Source organism: Eptatretus burgeri, chromosome 14 (genome assembly GCF_056783735.1).
Source record: "Eptatretus burgeri isolate ZD-2024b chromosome 14, Ebu_testis_v1, whole genome shotgun sequence".
In the NCBI taxonomy this organism is placed as follows: domain Eukaryota; kingdom Metazoa; phylum Chordata; class Myxini; order Myxiniformes; family Myxinidae; genus Eptatretus; species Eptatretus burgeri.
Genome location: NC_140974.1, coordinates 74,345,743 through 74,369,664, shown reverse-complemented (window position 1 = coordinate 74,369,664; position 23,922 = coordinate 74,345,743). Strand labels below are relative to the sequence as shown.

Below are 23,922 nucleotides of genomic sequence, written 5' to 3'. Positions count from 1 at the left end.
CGTCATGCTTTATGATTGGGAAAAGCTTCGCAATTGAAAGCAGGCCTCATGAATCATGCTTGAGTCACGTGCTAACCCATTGGTATGAAGAAGTTGTTCGGAATGCTGGAGTTTTGTCTTTGCATGAAAAATTCAAACGAACTCCACAAACTGTACATTTGTTTGTTTGTTCTTTCAAGCCAATGAACCCCGATGCAATGCGGATGAGCCTTTCCATCGGTCCTGAACATACATGTGACGGTCACTGGATTAATCAGTGGTGATCCTTGGCATGTTCGAGGAATTCAGGAACACAAGCATGATCCAGCTTGCTGGCTAAGGGGTCATCTTTTTATTACGTCCACTATTGTGTCAGAAATTGGATGGCTAAAATGATAGGATTAGAAAGGAAGGGAATGGGGTATTAGATTGGTGAAAGGAGGGTTTTGGAAGTGTGAGAAGAATAGATTGTCCCTAAAGAGACCTCTGAGAATGGGGTCACGGTGGCCGGTGGGAACAAAGTCATTTCATCGTTGCTCGTGCTAATTTGGTATCCACATTGGAAATGACACAATCTCTTGCACCGGTCTCTCGAATCAGAATGAAGGCCTGTCATTAAGGGAGGCATCGCATGGCCGAACGCTCCTTCATGCTTGATGTCCTGGAACTGAAAAGGCTAAAAGGTATTACGTAAGCAAGAATATCAGGATGATTAAACCTCTTTCCTCCCTCATCGCACGTCCTAAATACATCCATGCCATGCCCTTGTTCTTTCCCAACCATCTCCCTCAATTCTACTTCCTCCCTAATCCCCCATCTAATTTCGTACATTACCCTCCTTCCTTTGCCCCATTTTCTCATTTCATCCCACAGACAGCCCTTCCGCATGTAATTATATGCAGTACCTTAGAACCCCTATTGTGTCGGTAAGTAAATATTTGAGCACCAAAGAGGGAAAAACCTGATCTCTGTCCAAGATCAATTGATCTAGGGATGTTTGAGACAGACATTTACAACGAGGTGACGGCACCAATCCAGTCTCCTTCTTCCACATACAGCAAGGGGAAGTTTCTTATCCATCATTGGCTACAGATCAGGATACCGGGACACCTGCTTAATGCACAACCGTTTTGAGATTGAGGAGGTGGATAAAGTGGACGAGGTTGCGTTTCCACTTGTGTTACCTACAAATGTGGGCTTAACAAGTGTCGACAGCAATCAGCTTGAGTTGCTCAGTTTGAAACATCTCACGGATCGAGCGGCAATAAACCTCATCACTATCGGTGAACCTTCCTGTGATGTCACAATTCCAAAGACTCAGATGCTTAAGATTCCCACTTGTTTTCATTCATTTTATCCTTGATTACCTCATCAAGATGGCTCTACTAGTTAGGAAAAAGGAGAACGTGTTTGTGGGGATAGTGAGAGACAGGGAGATTGATGATAACGTGAAAGTTTGAGTGTGGTTGTCACCACTCAACCGACCATCTGAAAATGCTCAATTCATCCTCTTTATGAACAATGGGTAATGTAAGGATAAAACATGTTAAGCACATATGGATTCTGGTTTTATTGTTTACTTTCATCATTTTATCTTCTGTTCTTCCCTGGGATGTCCATCATGATGAATACGGTACACATCATCGGTTTGTGAAAAAGATGAGATAATCATGAAATCTGTTTCAGCTTGACTGTGGTTCTTCTTCTTTCTTTGTTTAATTTATCTCAGAAAATGTAAAACAATCATTTATTTTCATTGGACAAGTAGTTAGTGTATCTGGAATGCAAAGTTGAAAACACAACTATTTGTGCCACCCTTGTTTGTGATGGACAATCTCTTGTGAAGGATGGGATTTCGCGGTCGTGCCTCACACCTCCAAATTGTTTAATTGTGGTTCGATTCCAAAGCAAACCAGAATGGCACTTGTTTAGAGAGCATACCTCCATCAGGCTGAACAGTTTGCATTTTGTATCCCAATGATAAGGTGGATCTGGATCCGGACCTAAACCAAAATCAAATCGGCTTGATCTTGTCACCTCCCCAACTCATCCGACCCAGTTTTGTCATAATCCGTCCATGACGTTTTGAAATATCACGATGTATGGTTTTTGTCCTATCGTTCAAATGTGGTGAGTCACTTGAAATGAAAATTATCGGATCCGGATTCGGATCTTCACCAACATCAAATCAATTTGTCCTTGTCACACACCCAACCTGTCCACCAAGCTTCATCCGAATCCGTCCACAACTTTCTTATCTATAATCTGTACCAGTCTGTCTGTCCATCTGTTTGGGGAGGGGCTTCTCAGTTCAGGGCAGAGCTTCCCACATTCAGGGCAGGGCTTCAAAATCAAATCGCCACCATTTTGTTCACTCGGTACAGCCTCTTTAGTAAGGCTCTCACTTTCTTAAACTCTCACGGCTATATATTAACTCTAATTTGACATCAGATTTCATTTTTTGTAGTCATTAACATGGTGTATGGTTTGGATGCAAAAAAACGTAAGAAAATTATCGTTTTTAGACAAAAAATAATTTTAAGTGAAATCAAGGCCTGTAATATCCTGTAAAGTCCATCCAGACTCCCTCACGACTATTAGTCCATAAGGCCGAGCCCGAAATTTTGGTCATTCGTACCAAACAAAGTGCCCTGTTCTAGTCAAGTTTTTTTTGGTAAAGATGGGTCCCCTGGGGTATCAAAATCACTTGATAGCAAGGAAATATCGGTAGCTTATATCGTGTAATGGCACTGTTTATACGCGACCCCCTCATGCACAAAATCGAAGATTTTCGATAATTTTTATACACCATGGATTTGATTTGGGAGCGTTTTATACTTTAATGTGCATAATCTATATATCAAAAGAAAGCTCATGGAGTACAGTTTATAGTCGTATAAACATAAGAAGAAAATAAAAACACACAGACACCCGACATGAAATACTGCGGACCCCTTGATGCGAAACAAATGTTTTTCTTCACTTAGAAAAAATGTGTCTTCCAACATGTAGAACGACATTAGAAACTTCAACTCAGGCACTATAATAACAGTACCTTGAATACATCTTAATATAATTTGAACCTTGTCAATAAATGACACCTTACATATATGGGAAACAAATTCTATCATAGAAAATATGTAATTATGTGCTTTCGACATCAAGTTGATCATTTGGTCCAGATTTCAAATGTCGCAGCTGTAACAGCAACACAGAAATAAAATATAAGGCATGTTATAAGACAAACACATTATTATTGTTATTCAAACACAATAATGAAAGTACACAATCTTGGAATATTTGAACTAATCGTCTTCAGTTTCATAATCGTCTTCGCTGCTCAACTCCATTTCGCTGTCTGTACCGTCGTTCATTGGTTGGTTTGCGCATGGGCTCAAACTACAAATGTCAGAACACTTCAATCCATTTGCAGCACAGGGACATTGAGGAACTCGACAGGACTTCCGACATTTGCAGGACAGCATCTCAAGAACAGCGTCGGGGGCTGGTGCACCATCCATCCAGTCTACGGCTAAGTGTCCGTCACCACCATCGCCAACGAATTTCCAGCCACAGCCTGCAGGATTGGGCGTCTTGGGATCGTTCATCAAACTCTGTCTCCAAATTGCGGTTTGATAATTTGCTCGCCGTGCATGTTTTCCAAGACAATCTGCACATGGCGGTAACTGGTAGGACTCTTTCTCACCTTTCTTTGCACAAAATAGTTCGTCCCGAAACTCGTTAACTGAAGCATCTCCCGATGTAGCATCATACATGGCACAAACAAAACGTTCCAATCGAGCTTGAAGAGAAGACGAAAGACTCCACTGTTGCCCAAGCTCCTTAAAGAGACTCTGGAAATTCTGATTTTCTTTGACCATTTTGAATGCTTTCATTTTCCCATAACCTGCGAAGGCACTGACGGAGTCGCAACCAGTGAAAGCGTGCAATCCAATAACTGCCTCTGAGACATCAGATCCATTCATGTTGACAACATTTATGTGACTAACACGTCTCGGAGATGAGGCAAGAAGGATGACCGGTATTCTGCTGTCAGGAAGAACCGACTCACTGCACCAGGTTTGAGATTATACTTGCGCACTCCTCCCGCAACTTTTGTGTCACGATTGGCTGTCTCTTCAATTGTCTGGTCCAAGGGTATCTTAGCAAAGGGGTTCTTTTCTCCTAGTTGGACAGAAAACTCTCCTTCAAGGAAGTGTTGAAGCACTTCTGGATGGTCATTTCTGAGCTGGGACATTTCAGCGTAGTATACTGGAAGGTACCGGGCATAATTCTGCCGGTCATTGGCAAAGCACCAGACAATCATGCCACGAACTGCAGCCATGTGCAAATTCCAATCACCTTCTCTGGAAGAGCAAATTGGGGCCAGCAATACTCCCCCAACCATGTCAAAGTATGACATCCATAACGCTGAAAGAGGTCCATTGGTGTGCCGTAGATGTTCACAATATTTCTCAAAGTGTTCCAACATCTGCAAGAACAATTCATGGTTCAGCGTCTCTTCATATTTGGAACTTTGACGAGAAGTGTCCAGAAGATCACTTAGTAATTTCAATAACTGATCGATCTGGTTCATCTATGTAGGTTGTTGTTCCTTCAGCCATAGCAGAAATCCCGCCCATAGCAATCTGAAAAGGGCCTCATATATGTATTTGTGCATTCGGAGAGACCTGTTGTACTGTCTGCCTGCCATGACACTCGTTACAGACCCCTCTGCCACTATTCCTGCCTCAATGCAAAGGTCACACAGGCCTGCATCCTCAAAACGTTTTCCAAGTATTCCCAGAAAGTTGCAGACCATATGAAAAGAGCCGAGGCGAAGAATTACTCCGGGATATTGACATCTGTGTTTCCACAGAACTTCTGCCACTTTGGAATAAAGGGCCTGGTCGAATACCAGTACAACCTCCTGAAGATGTAGGCTTTCTTTTACCTTCATTGACCTGTTCAAAATCTCAGCTGCTGTCGCCATGCTGGTTGCTGGAAAATTGATTGGGTTAAGATAGCCTATGTTGTGCTGATGAACTGTCTGGTCCTGTCTCATAATGATGTTGATTCCTGTCCATCCTGGAATAATTTGGTTTTCCGGGTGCATTTGCCGTAGAAGAATCCAGATCAAGTCCTTTCTGTGGATGGATTTTTGAGGAAGAGCGTGGTTTTCTTCAGCAACTGTTTTGTTTCCAGGTCCTTCTCTTTTCCCAGTGTTATAAATTGGAAGCTGTTGTTCTTCATATTTGATGGAACGTTGCTTTTTCTTTTCTATTACAGGTCGTGCCGATTCCAGCTTAGGACCATACACCTTTTGTTGGACAATGATGCCATTGACCCTGTGGCTTGTTCCTGCTCCTGTTGCAGTTTCCTCGAGGAAATCTATATTGTCCCAAACAAGAGCGGAATATATGTAGGGGTTAACACAATCAGGAAGTGGGACAGAATCATCTGAGGATGAGGCTATTTTCTGAAGGCTCAATGCAGTGTCGTTTTCCTCGAGAACAGTATATGAAACTCCATGCCCTAGTTTGTTCATTATCTGGATGATTTCCGAGTTTCCTGTCATTATTTTCACTGCATTTGATAGCAAGATGTGCTTCGGTGGTTTCACACGACCACAGGTGACACTGTAGACCAGATCTTGGTCATATGAATCCACTAACAGTTGAATTTTCTGCGAGGCACTGTGATAGCTTGGTTCACCTGAAAGGACACACGTTATGAAGATTTGCAGAAGTTCTGGTAATCGGAAGCCACTCCAGTTCACCAAAGCGGGCGTGAAAGGCCACACTTGATCCTGGTGGATCTCTTTTATGGAAGATCGAATTATTTGGACAGCTTTGATCACGACAGAAGAATCACCAGATGTTACTGCTGTAAGGGTTTCTATCTTGTCCTTGAGCTTCTGGTTCTCTTTCACATGTTCATAGATTGTGAGAGTGTGAGGGAATACGAGTGTTTTCCCTTTATCATCTTTGCAGAAATGTAAAGTATCTGCAAATTCCTTTTCAATATTTCGTCGAATATCCTTCTTGGTGGATTCTTTGGTCATGGTGATCCCTGTGTTTGACATCACCTCAACGACAATTGCTGTGAGATCAATCATCTTTAATACACAAGGATTCGTGAATAAATCATCACGGATAAATGTGTAGAGCGATTCGTTCGCATGTCTTTCAGCCTCGTTGTACAGGCAGTCTTCTTCGGCATCAGGAGACACATCAGTTGTTGCAGTTTCACCGCCTTTATTAGTGTACATGCGGTAACATGAGTGGTGGTAATGTGCCTCAGCGGCAACTAAGTCTCTTGACGCAACTGCTAAGATCTTCGGGTCGCTCTTTTGCATTGCGCACTCCCGTATTCTCTTATCGCATCGCAGCTCTGTGCACTGTACAATTGATTCTCTTGTTCTTGATGTTTTTTTTATACTTTTCTCTTTCATAGAATATGCATTTTGTTTCATAAACCCTTGCTGTTGAAGGCTTTGACCTGGGAAGATGTTTACTGCTTCCAAATACTGTGGTTTCACCATCATCACGCCTTTCTCGATGTTTTTCAAAGAGCTGAAGGTCGCGTTTCAATGTAAAGCGTGACCGACACAGTCTATGGTAAACTATGTCAGGCACCCGTCCTTCTGATAGATTTTGAGCTTTCTCCAGCAATGGGGCATGCTGACGTACACATGCAGCATTTAGCAATGTCTGCCATGATGAAACATCTTTTGGTGAAGTGAGCGGAGCTTGAGAATCTTCCTCTGGATAATGGATAACACAAAAAGGTTTAGATCTTTTGCTTGGGGGCGAATCTGTTTGAAAAGCGGTCTGTGAGGGCCCTTCACCACTGTTAGAGGATTGCATGGCAATTATTCTTTATGCTTGATTGGGATACCTGAAATAAAGCAACAACAATCATTTGTTATAATGAAAACAAATGCAACTTATTGCATGAGTGCAGTCTCAAATTACTACATGAAGCAAAAAAGTGCATTGCAACAGTACAGATTTTTGCATTTCAAGCCTACAGACAGACTAAGGAATGAACGATTTTGAATATATGCTATAATATGATTAGATATGTTAGAAAAACACATCATATATTTCTATCTACCACCAGTACAATATATTAGAAATGTTCAGGGATAAGGCCACAACTCAAAACGATGGAGTGAATCATCACTTGTACTCCAAACTGTAAGGAATTCCCTGTATAGATTACCAGACAAGTGATGGCCGAGTCCTGGTAGGCCTATTGAGTATCAAATTTCATCAATAGATGGATCAGCCACTGAATACTAACACCTATACTACATATTCTTAAACATAACACAAGACACTAATATCGCTTTTTCATTTTGATGTATTCCACTTGTTTTGCTGCATGACAAGGAAGGGTTTGATTACATCAAGTATGGAAATAGTCCACATATATATGAGGATTCCATTAAAACCAAAGTTATGATGCTTTTTGTTTTTGCGGAATGTTGGATTTTACATTTTGAAAGAGTTTCAATTTACTTTATCTATTTCAAGTAGTGTATATAACATCATAGTAATGAAATATGCAGCTACATATGCATATTCTGCCATGTGGATTAAAATTTCTCAAATATTTGAAAACAGCAGGAATTCAGCGTCGGTCATTTTGAATTTGGCTAATTAAACGCTTCAGCTACTGTTTTGCTTGCTATCATGCATTTCCACAACATAGAGGTCATAAGCTTTCCAATGATACCAAACACAACCGGGCACTAATTTGGTACCGACAAAGTGGTCGGCCTCATGGACTATATATCTTTACTCGAATTCACCTTCTGATTTAATTTTTTGGAGTCGCTAAGATGGTTCAAGTTTGAGTATCAGCAAAAGGTGAAACAATATATCGAACATTTGCGTTTATACACAACAATGTATTCTAATAACCGTTTTCAATGTATCTGGTCACGTCAGACGCGATGTGGGGAGAGGGAGTTATCGTTAATATACCTTTTTATCATCATTACCTTTTGAATAAACAAAGGTATATTTTGATTACAACTCATGCAAATAAAAAGAAGTAATGAATGTCAGCGATCGCAGCAGTGGTCTATTATTATACACCGCCCAAAGAAGGTACGTTTTCATAACCGCCCAAAGAAGGCACCGGACAGAAGGGTGTAATGCCCATACACTGCCCCCAAACACTTTTACCCACGGAGTTTTCCAGTTGAGCTGTATTCTTTCGACAGTCGTCAATAAAATGTTTCATTCTTTAGACATAGTCGCAATAAAAAGTTGCAAGTCTTCGAGACTCTTTGATCCCAGTCACACAAGTATAAAGCTCCTGTGTGACGCAGGATGACGTCTCACATGTTAAGCAGAGTAAAAGTAAAATATTATTTCAAATAATCAATCACATTGCCTTTGTTATTTTATGGCCTACCAGGATAGCTTATACAGTACTCTCAAAGGATTGTACATTCGGCTTTGAGCTGCCTTGCCAGGGTTGGAATCCCAACCCAGCTATAAACTACCACCCTGGTGTTTGGCCTGCAGGGCGAGGCATCAATCGGACGGATGTTAAACCAGAGGACGCGACATATTGCGCTTGGAACTGCCATTTCCAAAATGAATAAAAACGAAGAAACAGAAGGAAACAGCTGATGAACGTCATCACAGACTTGCACGGAAAGCAGAAAGAAAAAGAATGAGGTGGGAGAATGAAACAGCTGATGAAGTTCAACACAGATGTGCACAGGATGCAGAGCAACGAAGACTTTGTATGGTAACGCTTGCTCAGCAAACATGTACAACAGCATCCGTAATGAAACAGACAAAGTATCTGATAATATTGGCCAAAAGCATAATTGAGGTCTGATGACCTCACCATTCGTGTCCTGTTATGAGAAACATTTCACAAATGAATGCACAGGGAAAGGGGATGGATTTACACTTTGTTGCTCCAAGAGGAAAGTCCAATTTCCCCCACTATTCGCCACACCTGCTCAACTGCAACTTTATCAAGGTAATGATGGGAAATGTCTCAACGTCCGAGACTATGTCCGAAGGTGCAATTTGGCTTTTCTCCAAACACAGCCATTTCAGATATCTGGGATTTATAAAAAAACTATTTCACATGTGCATGGACATGTGCTCACATGTTATGTGAAGTAAATAAATTGTTTAAATTACACATCATTTGTCGATCTGTTGATTTGCCAGGACCCATTTTGGGCGATTCAATGTCCAGCATCGAACTCAAGATGTCCAAATGTCATACATTTGTCTGTCCGAGGGTTTCCACAGGTGCCCCACGAGTTTGAGATATCCTGTTTACACACAGACAGACAAACAGGTGTGAAAACACAACCTCTGTCGACCTGGACGCGTCGGAAAGTAAAACTAAAAAAAACTTTATCGTTAAGAAATCGTTGTGGCCTGTTCCAAGTCAAGGTAACGTTGAGCAGGCCACAAAACATGTTGGCTTCAGACCCCAGCGAGGTTACCCAGGACGTGCCTTAAGACCCAGAGAGCGAGGTGGCCGGGGATCACCTGATGAAGGATGTAATTAAATAAGGCCGTTAATTATCTTCAAGAGGGATGTTTTAATTAACCTAAACACCCAATTTACACTCTTGCACTTCACTTCCTTGGAGTTTTCTTAGTGTGCATGCAAAGTTTCAGACTGCTCAGTTTCATGGTTTTGGAGTTATAGAGGAGAGGGACACACACACACACACACACACACACACACACACACACACACACACACACACACACACACACACATTGCCTTTTATTCATATAGATGCAGCTCGTGGCTGCTGGTTGCATCATTTCTGGAAGCACAGCTGTGCCGCTGTTGCAGTGCCCCTTGTTTCCAGGAAGCGTGTACTAATTTCGCCGACCTCAGAAGGGTGACATGCTGAGTCAACCCACCTGGCACGACAGGGGCTCAAACTCAAGACCCTAAGAACTTAGAGAAAATGGAGTTATCGAACTCTACTCGCCGTTAAAGGATGATGACTTTGTCCACTCTGAGCAGTGTCTCTGAAGCTGTTGAGCTTGAGTGCGGCTGAATAGTGTTTGAATTTGAGTGCAGCGCTTTAACAACCACAGTCTGTGTGTTTGAATTTGAGTACAGTGGTTCAACAACCATAGTCTGTGTGTTTGAATTTGAGTGCAGTGGTTCAACAACCATAGTCTGTGTTTTGAATTTGAGTGCAGTGGTTCAACAACCACAGTCTGTGTGCTTCAATTTGAGTGCAGCGGTTTATCAACCACAGTCTGTGTTTGAATTTGAGTGCAGCGGTTCAACAACCACAGTCCGTGTTTGAATTTGAGTGCAGTGGTTCAACAACCACGGTCTGTGTGTTTGATTTTGAGTGCAGTGGTTGAACAACCACAGTCTGTGTGTTTCATTTTGAGTGCAGTGCTTGTTTGTCCTTGTTCTCGTTGCTCGGTGACCAGAAAGGCTGAACCAGCTCAACTTACCTAATTCAAACACTTTCAAACAAATGGCATGGATAAAGACCAATGTAAACCGTTTTTTTGTTTTTGTAAAACCTTGTCCTCGGAGACATGAAGCGCAGACAATTCGGACGGAATCCTATTTGCTTGCCACGTGGACCACGTGCTGCAGGCCTGACTCACATGGCAAAAGGCATCGTGGAGAATCCAATCACAACGATGACGATCTCAATGGAGCTGTTGTTAACCGAGATGTTTGAGGGCTCAGAGTCACGTCACGTCATGACAGTCGATCCCGTCACCAGACAGCTTGCCCACCGGGTCTGTTCAAACTTGTACACTGGAAACCAACTCGGTTTGTTTTGTTATGTTTCGGTTTCTTGGTTATTATGGTGTGGTTTTTCTTCTGTAACCTTGGCAATCATACAATGACAGGGAACTTGGGAACTTGAGCAGTTTTGTGGTTTAGGATTTTATTTGAACGAGCTAAAATCCACCATGCACACAGAACACATCGACACAATGATGCGTGTGCGTGTGTGCATGTGTTTATATAAATATAAATTTTCTCTTTTTTCCACAAAACCGAATTTCTTCATTCCTAAAAAACTCATACAGAGTTACAGTCATACAGAGTTAGAGTTAGTCATACAGAGTTAGAGTTACAGTCATACAGAGTTAGTTACAGAGTTACAGTCATACAGAGTGACAGTCTCACAGAGTTACAGTCTTAGAGTTACAAAGTCCTCTGCACGGATCACTCCTGCCGGCCACGTGTGTTTGCTCGATACTTACATAAGACTTTGAATCGAGGTTTTAATGAACCGATTGGTTGGTCGTTGCCAATGGAAAGGATTAACATCGAAATGTACATGTGACGTCACTGAATGTGAATGTTATTTATTTATTTATTATAATTTTGAAAAATTATTATCTTGATGAGTATTCATTGGTGGTAGGATGTCCGCAGCCACCCGGAGCGGTACCACCACCTATCCCTTTGGAGCCTTTAGCAGAACATTGGTTGTTGTGTGGCAAGCTCTTGACGCAGGCTGCCAGATTGGGGTGGTGGCGGGGGGGGGGGGGTGGATTTTGTTGGGTTCTCGCCGGAGTTCAGGACCATTTTGCTAGATGTACTACTGGCATTGGACGCAGAATGGCATCCTGCTCTGCTTCTCAAGCTTGCTGCGTACGGCACACAAAGTCGCCTTCCTGAATTCCTCCACTCACACAGTCAACACATTACTATCAATGGAACTCCCTCCCAGTCAAGCCTCGAGTGCCCCAACACAGTGTGTTGTGCCCAGTCTTACTCCTCATTTGTATAAACAAACACTCCGATGCTGTCAAAAACATTTTTCGTTTTGCACATTACTCCACATTTTGTCGTACAGTACCCCCAATCCCACTGCCAGCCAGACAGCAGCTGCATCACTCTCTGCTAACATTGAATTGAATAAATGGCAGTCTGATAAATGGAACATGGCTTTCAAGCCTACAAATCTCACAGTCTCATCGCATCACTCCGGAAAGATCGTCAGAACGAACCCACATACATTTTCATGATCAGCCATTGGAAGAGATTCGGTCTATTGAATTTCCAGACCTCGCCATCGGCCATGACCTCTCTGGGACTGAACAATTCACAAAGCTGCCTTCCAAATCCAGCCACAGATCGGGCATTCTTTGTAATTCTGGGAATGTAATGGACATGGGACAAAAAAAAGAACAAGTGGGTTGAGGGAGAGTGGGGGAAAAGCACAACAACCTGGAAAGGAAGGAGTTGGCTTCTGAGGGTAGATAAGATCATGACTATGATAGGGGATGACCTGAGGTGGAAGTGAATAGCATCTTGAAGCCCTTGAGTGGACATTGAACAAACTGAGGAAGTTGCTTCCACAGACGAGAGAAAGAGCAACAAATGAGTGGTGTAAGCAGATGGTGGCGAATCCGATCAATAATTCTATAATTATCGGAGAAAAGACCTTGCCCGGCAATGAGAGCAACGTCACCCCTCGGTAGTTGCAGTCTTGGCGATCACCCTTCCCTTTCCAGAGAGGGACAACAAGGCCTCTCTTCCAGTCATTTGGGATGATGCCTGTGTTCCAGGCAGAGCACAGAACTGCATGCAACGACATGAGTACAGCATTTCCACCAGCCTTGAGAAGTTCAGCATGGATACCACAGATCCCAGGAGATTTACCCCATTTCAACCGGTTCACCACAGCCTGTATTTCTACAAATGAAGGTGGTTTACAGTTGATTCGAGAGTCAGCAATGGGTATAGTAACAACCCTAACATCCAACTCAACAGCTGGTGGATCAGCGTGGTACAACCGCTCAAAGTAATCGGCCCAGCAGGCCTTCACTTCGGACTCCTCTGTCAAGGGCCCCCCACCCTCTGCTCTAACTGCAGTACACTGAGGGATGGGCTTGGAGGAACGCAATGCGCGAATTCCACTGTAAGCAGGACGAGAATCACTTGACCACAGGTGATGATCTACCCCTTCACAGATTCCTCACACAAAGGCCTCCTTGTCCACCCTGAGCGCACGTACAGTTTGATACCTCAACTCCCTGAACAGCTCAGCTCTGCTATTAAGCCTGGACCAGTGGGTGTCCCTTGAGAGACAAAATTCCTCTTCGCCCTACGATGAGTTCCATGACATGCATTGGCAACATCAAGGACGGTGGTCTTGAAGGCGCTCCACAACTCTTCAGGATCCCCCAAAGCCTCCACTCAGCTTGTTCGCAAACTCCTCAGCTACCCTCTCATCCTTGAGATTGCCAATATCCAGCCTAGACTGGGATGGTACCATTCTCCTGGATTTAAGCTGCAACTGCAGAGTTTCTATAACAAGCCTGTGGTCAGTATTGAGGAACTGAGCACTCCGGTAGACCCTGCAGTTCTGGATCATCCTCCAGCGACCATCAACGAGGACATGGTCAATCTCCTTTGCCACACTGCCAGCGTTGGAATACCAAGTCCAGCGATGAGCTTGTGGGCACTGAAACCATGAACCGGCCACCCTAATTCCATGTCTTCTTGCAAAGTCAAGGAACTTAGTGCGACTCAGGTTCACAGTTCCAGACCTATGGGGACCAACACAAGTCTCATAACCATCCCTCTCAGTTCCAGTTGATGCATTGAAATCCCCCAAGACTGGAAGAGTATCTTGCTTGGGGCACTGATCAATGACAGAGTCGAGGGTGGCATAGAATGCATCCTTCACGGTGAGATCACTCGACTCAGTCGGAGCATAAACAGAGACCATTGAAACGACACCCATGGAGTTACGAATCCTTCATCTCACAATACGCTCGTTGACCGGTGTTACCTCATTTATCATTGGAGTCACCTTATTGGACAGAGCTACAGCAACTCCTTGTGCATGGTAACCATCAGAGCGACCAGACCAATAGTAGGTGTAACCACCCACCATGATCTCGCCGCAATCCGGTCTCCGAACCTCAGAGAGTGCTGCAATACCGTGTCCAAAGGCTTGAGCTCAGATAATAACAGAGACAGGTGATCATCCTCTCTTAGGGATAGGACAGTCCAGGCACCCACCTGAAGGGACTGCCTCAGGTTAACCCAACGAGACGCCGTCTGGTGGACGACACTGCAGCACAAGCCCGACACACTCTCCCGCAATCTGACCCGGGAATGTTACCCCGTGGTTTTCCTCCTATCATCAAAGATTGGGGGTCCTGAAGGCTTTGCCCCAATCCCGTCTTCCGGTGAGCTGCCCTGCAATGGGAAGCTGCAAAGGAGGTACTCCCATGGAGTGGGTTTTCAGATTTCTTTCTGCTTTTGGAATGTTTTGCAGAATGAAGGATTTCATGGTGGCTGTAGTGCAAATCCTGCAATCAACCTCCTCCTAAAAAGTCCATAAACTGCAGGAGGACGTTCACTGACACAGTTGAGCACTAGATATGGAATGCCGTTGGCTCACAAGGAGCTCCTCCACCTTTTGACAGGTTTTGTTCTTCATCCTGCTGGGTTTCCATATCCAAACACCCTCCTCACCAGGAAACCTGGTGAGGGAGACGGTTTAGTTGCCAACAACCCAACCATGGAACAGGTTATTACAGGTTTACGTGATACCTGGAGCAAGTCACAGATCTGATCTGGCCTGACCTTACAAAATAATCACACCATCCTTGTAACAAGGGTGGTGTGATTCTGGGTTGGCTCCTATTTGTAACAAGGCTGGTGTGATTCTGGGTTGCCTCCACTTGTAACATGGCTGGTGTGGTTCCTGGTTGGCTCCCATTTCTAACACGTCTGGTGTGACTGTGGGTTGCCTCCATTTGAAACATGTCTGGTGTGATTCTGGGTTGTTTTTTGCTGTCACTTTTTGAGTGATTTTTTTTTATTTGCTTGTTTGCTTTTTAGATCCTCGAGGAGAATCTCTAAGTCTTACTCACGTTGTTGTTCTTCTGCTTCTTCTTGTGGACTTTGTGGACTTCGTGAAACTCGCCATGTATATGCAGAAAGCCCACGCGCAGGCAGTAACCATCTCCGATTTTGGAAATTATTCCTAGAAAAAAAGTTGACTTCATAATATCGCCGCTAGTGGAAATCGCCTATACCATTACCTCCGAAACTAGGCAAGCTGTTTGAATTTTGTTTGCGGGAATCAAGCCGGGCATTAGCACAGATAATTTATCGCAAACCTGATGCATCACAATGACGTCATATTCGTTTTTATCACGTCATCATTCAGAGGACGAGGATCTAAGCTCATTAACCTCCGCCATCGAAGATGGACGGAGTTTACTGTTTTTACCCCTGTCTCTTTGTTTGTTTGTTACTTACGAAATCTAAAGATTTCATAAGTATATTGATGACTTCCGTTTCTGTTTGTTTGTTTTTGTGTTTGTTACTTACAAAATCTAAAGATTTCGGAAGTATATTGATCACTTCCGTTTCTGTTTGTTTGTTTGTTTGTGTGTTTGTTTGTTTGTTTGTAGGCACGATAACTCGAGAACGGAAGAAGCTACCAATGTCAAATTATACACCACGTGATTCAGGAGGGTGATGGCTAGCGCTGATTAGATTTTGGTCAAAATCGGTCAAAGGTCAAGGTCATAGTGAGGTCAAACATAATTAGGTAAATTCATGTGGTGAAATGGAGTATTTCTGCTTTGCTCGACGTTATGAGTTCGTTTTAACTTCGATTTTAATTTTGTCTTCGGTTTTTGCGATCGCTTTGGACGCTTAAAACTTGGTTTTCAAAATTCTGGTAAAAATCGGATGTTTTGGAGACGTTTTAAGATTGTATAAAAAATATTTCACTCAACGCGTCACGGGTCGTCACGTGATGCAGTGTGCCCGATCAGATGCGTCGTTGAGTCATGTTAAGGTTTTCCGTGTGCGCAATGACGGTGTTTTCGATCAATATGGTGTTTAAAAGGCATTTTTTATCCCAATAAGGGTTATCGTCGCATGCCTGACTCGCTGAGCCGTTGGATTATGTAAAGATTGTTGGTGGATGGCCAAATATTACGGTTTTGTGACTTTGATAAAATAATATTAAATAATTGCGTGGAGAAATGGAGATTTTTGCTTCGGTCGACGTTACGATTTTTGATGGTTTGGTTCAGAATCATCGCAGAAACTTCTGGTTTGCGTCACTACCTTCTCTTGAGAGAGCTTTTATTAGACATGGTCAGAGGTCAAGTTGACGATTTCGTAAGTTCCAGTCTATGACTGCTTGTTTGTTTGTTTGTAGGCACGATAACTCGCGAACGGAAGGAGCTACCAATGTCAAATTACACCACGTGATTCAGGAGGGTGATGGCAAGTGCTGATTAGATTTTGGTCAAAATCCGTCAATGGTCAAGGTCACAGTGAGGTCAAATATTCGATTTTTGATTGTTTGGTACAGATAACTCGAGAACGGAAGAAGCTACCAATGTCAAATTACACCCCGTGATTCAGGAGCGTGGTGGCTTGCGCTGATTAGATTTTGGTCAAAATCGGTCAAAGGTCAAGGTTACAGTGAGGTCAAACATCCAAAACATTCGATTTTTGATGGTTTGGTACAGAATCATCGTAGAAACTTCTGGTTTGCGTTGCTACCTTCTCTAGAGACAGCTTTTATTAGACAAGGTCAGAGGTCAAGTTGACGATTTCGTAAGTACCAGTCTATGACTGCTTGTTTGTTTGTTACTTACGAAATCTAAAGATTTCGAAAGTATATTGATGACTTCCGCCCTCTGTTTGTGTGTTTGTTTGTTTGTTTGTGTGTTTGTTTTTGTGTGTTTGTGTGTTTGTTTGTAGGCACCATAACTCGAGAACGGAAGAATCTACCAATGTCAAATTAAAGCACGTGATTCAGGAGGGTGATGGCTAGTGCTGATTAGATTTTGGTCAAAATCGGTCAAAGGTCAAGGTCACAGTGAGGTCAAACATAATTCCGTAAATTCATGTGGAGAAATGGAGTATTTTTGCTTCGGTCTACGTTACGAGTTCGTTTTAACTCCGATTTTAATTTTGTCTTCGGTTTTTGTGATCGCTTCAGACGCTTAAAACTCGGTTGTCGAAATTCTGGTAAAAATCGGATGTTTTGGAGACGTTTAAAGATTGTATAAAAAATATTTTACTCACCGCGTGACGGCTCGTCACGTGGTGCAGCGTGCTCGAGCAGAGGCATCGTTGAGTCACGTAAAGGTTTTCCGTGTGCGCGCTGACGGTGTTTTCGATAAAGATGCTGTTTAAAAGTCATTTTTTATCCCAATAAAGGTTATCGTCACTTGCCTGACTCGCTAAGCCCTCGGTTTATGTAAAGATTGTTGGTGGATGGCCGAATATTACGGTTTTGTGACTTTGATAAAATAATATTTTATAATTGCGTGGAGAAATGGAGATTTTTGCTTCGGTCGACGTTACGATTTTTGATGGTTTGGTACAGAATCATCGTAGAAACCCTTGGTTTGCGTCGCTACCTTCTCTAGAAACAGCTTTTATTAGACAAGGTCAGAGGTCAAGTTGACGATTTCGTAAGTACCGGTCTATAACTGCTTGTTTGTTTGTTTGTTTGTGAACAGTATTACGGAAAAACTCCTGGACGGATTTCAACGAAACTTGGTGGGGGGGGGGGGGTAGGCATGGTCCAAGGATCATGCCATTAGATTTTTGACTTGGTCCAAAGTCCAATATGGCCGCTATGGCGGCCATTTTGAAAAAATATTTGAATTTTTGTTTTTGCATTTCGACATGTTTTAAGTGATTTCCAACCCAAAAAAAAAATTTGTTAGAGAAAAAAAAAAAAATCTTGCAACTTTTTTCAAAAAAATTTCGATTTTATTTGAAAACTATTTGATTTTTTTTTTTGCATTTCTACATGTTTTAAGTGATTTCCAACCCCCCTCCCCCCCAAAAAAAATTTGTTCGAGGAAAAAAAACAAATTTTGCACCTTTTTTAAAAAAATTTTTTTGATTTTATTTTTTGGGCATTTCTACATGCGTGTCGATCAAGTTTAGTTTATTCAATCGTGGTTCAGTAGAGTCTGATCCGTTTTGACCTACAATGAATAGGATATCAGGTTCACTTAAGTGACCCAGCAGTATTGGCGGCGGAGGTTTTGCACTCTACCGAGTGCTCCCCTCTAGTTTGAGCTTGTTTTTGTTTGTGAACAAAATATCTCAGAAGGTTGTGGACGGATTCGGACTAAATTTAATGGACAGGTTGGGCATGTGACAAGGACGAATTGATTCGATTTTGGTGAAGATCCGGATCCGGATCCGAGGATTTTTAAAGTGATTCTTCACCATTGAGTGATGGAGACAAAAACGATCTATAGAACGATACATGAAGAAGTTCTGGACGGATTCGGACAACACCTGGTGGGTGAGTTTATTTGGTGACCCGAACAAGCCGGTTCGATTTTGGAGGTGCGGATCCAGATCAGGCCTTTCAGTGGGATACAAAACGTAAACTAATCATCCTGGCGGAGTTACACGCTCTACCGGGTGGCTGTTCTAGTTACATATTACTTCTTCATTAACTCACTATTATTATTTTGTAGACAGCCTGTGGCTGCCGGTTGCATCATTATTCTGATGATTCTGGAAGCATGGCTGAGCCACTGATGCGGTGCCCCTGTTACCAATAAGCTGGTACTCATTTTATTGACCTCAAAAGGATTACAGGCTGACTCAACCCACCTGGTGTTATATAACGGGCCGACAGTTGCTTAAACTCAAGACCCTAAGATCTTAAGCCAACCACCTTAACCGTTAATCCAACACCAACCAGGTTTGTTAACTCATTAAAACGGTGGAATAGTAAACGGTTTCAGTGTTTTCCCTCCCTTTCCACATTAAAATGATGCCATTACCAACTACACCTCCTCATAACCTGCTTCCCACCTTCACCTCCTCATAACCTGCTTCACATCATCACCTCATAACTTTCTTCCCACTTTCCCAACTTCACCTCCTCATAACTTGCTTCCCAACTTCACCTCCTCATAACTTGCTTCCCACCTTCACCTCTTCATAACCTGCTTCCCACCTTCACCTCCTCATAACCTGCTTCCCACCTTCACCTCCTCATAACCTGCTTCCCACCTTCACCTCCTCATAACCTGCTTCACATCTTCACCTCCTCATAACTTTCTTCCCACTTTCCCAACTTCACCTCCTCATAACTTTCTTCCCACCTTCACCTCTTTATAACCTACTTCCCACCTTCACCTTTCACCATATGAGGAGCAGTGAGACATCTCTTGAGAACAAACAGCTTCAGGTCCTGTAATGTTTCAAGCAGGGAAAGCAGTTTGAATGCACCATCAATCTTTTATTGTGCTCCACACACAGAAACCTCAGAACCATTCATGAGCCCAGCCTCCTCATGCTGCCATGTTCCCACCTCACGATGACTGCACTTCCGGTTGATCTCATACATGAATACATGACATCTCCCCCCTCCCATTAAGTGTGAAAATGCATTAAAGATGAACACAAGAGAAATGAAGACACTAGTAAATAATACAAAGATCATGAATAGATGAGTAACGGATACAAATCGAGGCGGATAGGTGCCTTTGGAACTCTTGATGATCGTCAGGGTACAAAGCCAACAAACGGCCTCACTGGTGGTGCTGCAGCAGCGTTATTGGGGTCAGCCTCAGGGAGTGGTGCAGTAGCATCTGCAGCACCAACGTCACTCTTCACAGGTTCAGGGAGTGGCAAGACATCATTTGTGAAGATGACAGGATCACAAGACAGATACCGGACATGATCAAGGTGTCTCCAGAGGACTCGATTGTCCTCGAGTTTGATCTTGTAGGACAACGGTCCCTCGTTTTTGTGAACCCTCCCTGGTAGCCAAGCCTTTCCGTGACCAAAGTTTTTCACAAACACCAGGTCCTTGATGTTTATAGAGCGCTGTACTGCATGTTTGTCATGATGAATTCTTTGGTTCCATTGATTTTGATGCATGACCTACGCCACGTCTTGTCTTCAACAATCCAGTCGTGTACTCAAACGTCGTTTCATCAGCAGCTCAGCTGGTGTCACGTCACCCCCGTTGTCATGTGGGGAGTGATGCGGTGAGTGAAAAGCAAACGTGATAGTCTGGTCTCAAGACTTCCGCCGTGTATCTTATTTAGACCAGAATTGACGAAACTCAGAGCTTTTGGAGAGTCCATTTGAAGCTTGATGGTGTGGGCTCACAAACTTGTGAATTATACCGTTCAGGTGGGTGAATTCAGAGCTTGAGAAACAGGTTCCACTGTCAGTAACTATCATGCGTGGCAAACCATGAGTGGTAAGGCACTGGCGCAGCCTCTCTATCATAGGATGTGAGATTGCTGTATGTGTTACAAAGGCAGCAATTCATTTTGTGTGAGCATCCGTAACAATAAGGACCATACGGCCTTCGATGGGTCCAGCATAGTCAAGATGAATCCTCTGCCATGGTTCAGTGGGCCATTCCCAGAGATGCAGTGGCGCCTTTGCAGGGGCGTTTCGACTGCTTTGGCATGGTCTGGATAACAATGTTTCACACGCTGTTCTATGTCAGAGTCAAGGTGAGGCCACCAGACATAGTTCCGTGCCAGCGATTTCATTCTTACAATGCCTGAATGACAATCGTGAAGCTGATCCAAAATCTTTGTGCGCAAGTTTGGGGGAATGACCACTCGGCATCCCCACAGCAAGCAGCCATTCTCGACACTTAGTTCATTCTGCCTGGCCTTGTATGAATATAATTCAGGGTCAGCATCGTGTCGAAGGCCCCACCCTTGCCCAGTAGCATGAATGACCTTGGAAAGAAGTGGATCACGCCTGGTGTAGGTCCGTATCTGGTTGGCATCGATTGGGTTGTCATTCAAAAATTCCATCAGAAATATCACACTGCCAGGTGCAGGGGGTTTAAACACCGTGTCCAGAAGTACAGCAGGTGACTCATGGCATCTGAATTTGAAATTGTGGAGCCAGGTCTGTACGTAATGTCGTAATCATAAGCTGAGCGTGAAAGTGACCAACGTATTCTCCGAGGCGGTAAGACCTTTGAGGTAGCTTTTGTTGGACCAAACAAACTAATCAGTGGTTTGTGGTCCGTGTAAATCGTAAAATGTCGACCAAAGACGAACTGGTGAATTTTCTTAACTCCGAATATAATGCCAAGTCCTTCTTGTCTAGCTGATTGTAGTTCTTCTCAGTTGGGTACAGTGTACAAGGTGCAAATGTGATTGGTCTCTCTGTGCGATCTGGCATGATGTGTGACAAAACAGCACCAACCCCGTACTGACTCACGTCACACGACAGGACCATGTCTTTGTCTGGGTCAAAGTGAACTAGTACATTCGAAGACTGCAGCATGTTTTTTGAATTCTGGAAGGCTGATGGCTCTGGAATGTCCCATTTCCAGCTGACACCTTTTTTAACAGGCAATACAGTGGGCAAAGCATGGTAGCAATGTTTGGGATATACCTGCTGACTGCAGCATGCCAATGTAAGCCTTGAGTTCAGAAATGTTGGTCAGAGCCGGGGTGTCTTTGATTGCTCTGATCTTCTCTTCAGTGGGATGTAAGCCTTCGGCATCGATACGATGGCCAAATAGGTCACAGAAGGAACCATGAACTCACACTTGTCTCTTCGCAGGCGAAGTCCAGAGTCGGAGATAATACGTAGTACACGTTTGAGGTTGTCCCAATGATGAAGCTCTGAGCAGCCATTGACTAGGATATCATCTTGGTAAACAACGTGTGGTTCAGCAGCGAACAGGCTATCCATTCAACATTGGTAGATTCTTGGTGCCGATTTCACACCAAAACTCAGGCGGTTGTATCTGTAGAGCCCCCGATGCATGTTGATGGTGAGATATCCTTTGGAATCCTCATCTAGAACGACTTGTAGGTAGGCTGATCTCATGTCAAGCTTGGTGAAGGACTGTCCTCCGCTCAGTTTTGCATACAAGTCATCGATGTTGATTTGTTGATTTGTTGATCGACATTTTGAAATCCCCACAAAGTCGTATCGATTTGTCTGACTTCACAACAGGAACAACTGGAGCAGCCCAATTTGAGTGCTGAACTGACTCAATGATACCTAACTTTTCTAGTCTGGCTAATTCTGCATCAACCTTCTCTTGCAAGGCAAGAGGAACTGGGTGTGCTTTGCAGAAAATTGGCTTCACATCTTTCTCAACATTGAGCTTGGCAGTGAAACCCTTCAATCTCCCGAGTTCATCCTTGAAGACATCCGGGTATCTCGCGAGAAGGTGCTGTAGTACGGTTGGGGGCTTGGAAGCCTGCAGTCGATGGATGTGTTCCCAACTGAGTTTGACAACATCGAGCCAGTTTCGTCCGAGAAGTGTGGATCCATCCCCGGGGACGATCAAGAGTTGTAATTGGTGAGTGTTGCCGTAGGTTACTGTGACATCACACGACCCACGGGCTTGTATTGAATCACCGGTATATGTAGTGAGTCGGAGCGGGGACCAACGGAAGCTGGGTTGTTCATAATTCCCCCACAGGTTACGGAAAGCTGTTTCACTCATGAGTGAGACGGCAACACCCGTGCCTACCTCCATTTCCACGGTCCGTCCGTCTATATCTACGATAACCAGTATAGGAGTAGACTGTCTGCCAGACTTTGTGTGGAAAAGGTCATACAACTGAACACTGTAGCTGTTAGGGCTGTCTCCATCAGTCATGTCTTCCTGGTTATGCTCTGAGTCAAGGAGGTGGGTTTTGCATTCGTCTCTCATTGCCCTCCATTTTCGAGACAAGCACGCAGAGGCGATATGACCCACCTTGTGGCAGTAGTTGAAGGCGGAATTCTTGAAACGGCACGTAGTGGGAGAATGCTCACCGTTGCAGAGGAAACAGCATTTACCTGCACCAGCCACCAAGAAGTTTCCAGGCGTTTTGGCATCGGATTTTCTGGTTGGATGTTGTTCTACACGATTGACAGATGACAGGTCAGCTCCATGCTGGTAAGCAATGGAGCGAGCAATATCTGCAGCATTTTTGTCTGCACACTCCATTGCGATAGCGATGTCCTTAGCACTGGAAAATGTCAGAGTCAGTTCAGCAAGTAGGCACTGGCGAATTCGATTTTGTTCCACTCCCACTACGAGCAAGTTCCTGAGAATGTCGTCGAATGTAGTACCAAACTGGAAGTGCTGGGCAAGGTGTTTCAGGTGAGCTATGAATGCCGAAATGGACTTTCGAGGTTTGGCGATACATGTAAAAATCGAATCGACTCACAATGACTGAGGGTGTGGGTTCGCAGTGTGCCTTCATAGTTGCCACAAGCTAGACGTGTGTTAAATCCATCGTGGCCCTGGGCATGGTGAGATTCTTCAGAATCGTAAACGTCTCACTGCAGCATACCGACATTAGGATCGCTTTCTTCCTGGCATCATCCTCTATGCCGTTAGCCTGGTAGTAATACTGTAGATGCTCAATGTCTGCCTCCCAGCTTGCTTCACGCGGGTTGAACTCGTCAATACGGCCGAGGGACATGGTGATCGAGCAGCGTATGCAGGGAAATATCGAGTTGGTAGGCCAACAGCTAACTGCAATAGCTCAGCTTACTTTCCATGCGCTCACCAGAATCCCATCCTCGTCGCCATTTAATGTATCGGGCTGGGAAAGCAGTTTGAATGCACCATCAAACTTTTATTGTGCTGCACACACAGAGACCTCAGAACCATTCATGAGCCCAGCCTCCTCATGTCGTCATGTCCCCACCTCACGATGACCACACTTCTGGTTGATCTCATACATAACTACATGACAGGTCCCCATTCACAATGTCGTCCTCGTGAGATTTGTCCCGTCCCGCTGGAACTCCATTGTCACTCTCAAGTGATTGTGAGTACGCTGATTAATAAATGATATCTTGTTTCATTATGATTGAAAATTAATTATCTTCTTTGTGATGTATAAATATACATAACATAAGGAGATTAAATGACATAAAGGACAAAACAACATTTAATCCACAATCTCGCGAGATTCT

General features: G+C 43.7%; 1 protein-coding gene across 7 annotated transcripts in view; it reads left to right on the top strand.

Annotated features, from left to right (window-relative positions):
- LOC147013633 (uncharacterized) overlaps window positions 1-23,922 on the top strand; it is a 146,601-nt gene that overhangs the window by 65,610 nt on the left and 57,069 nt on the right. The gene's annotated exons all lie outside the window — the stretch shown is intronic.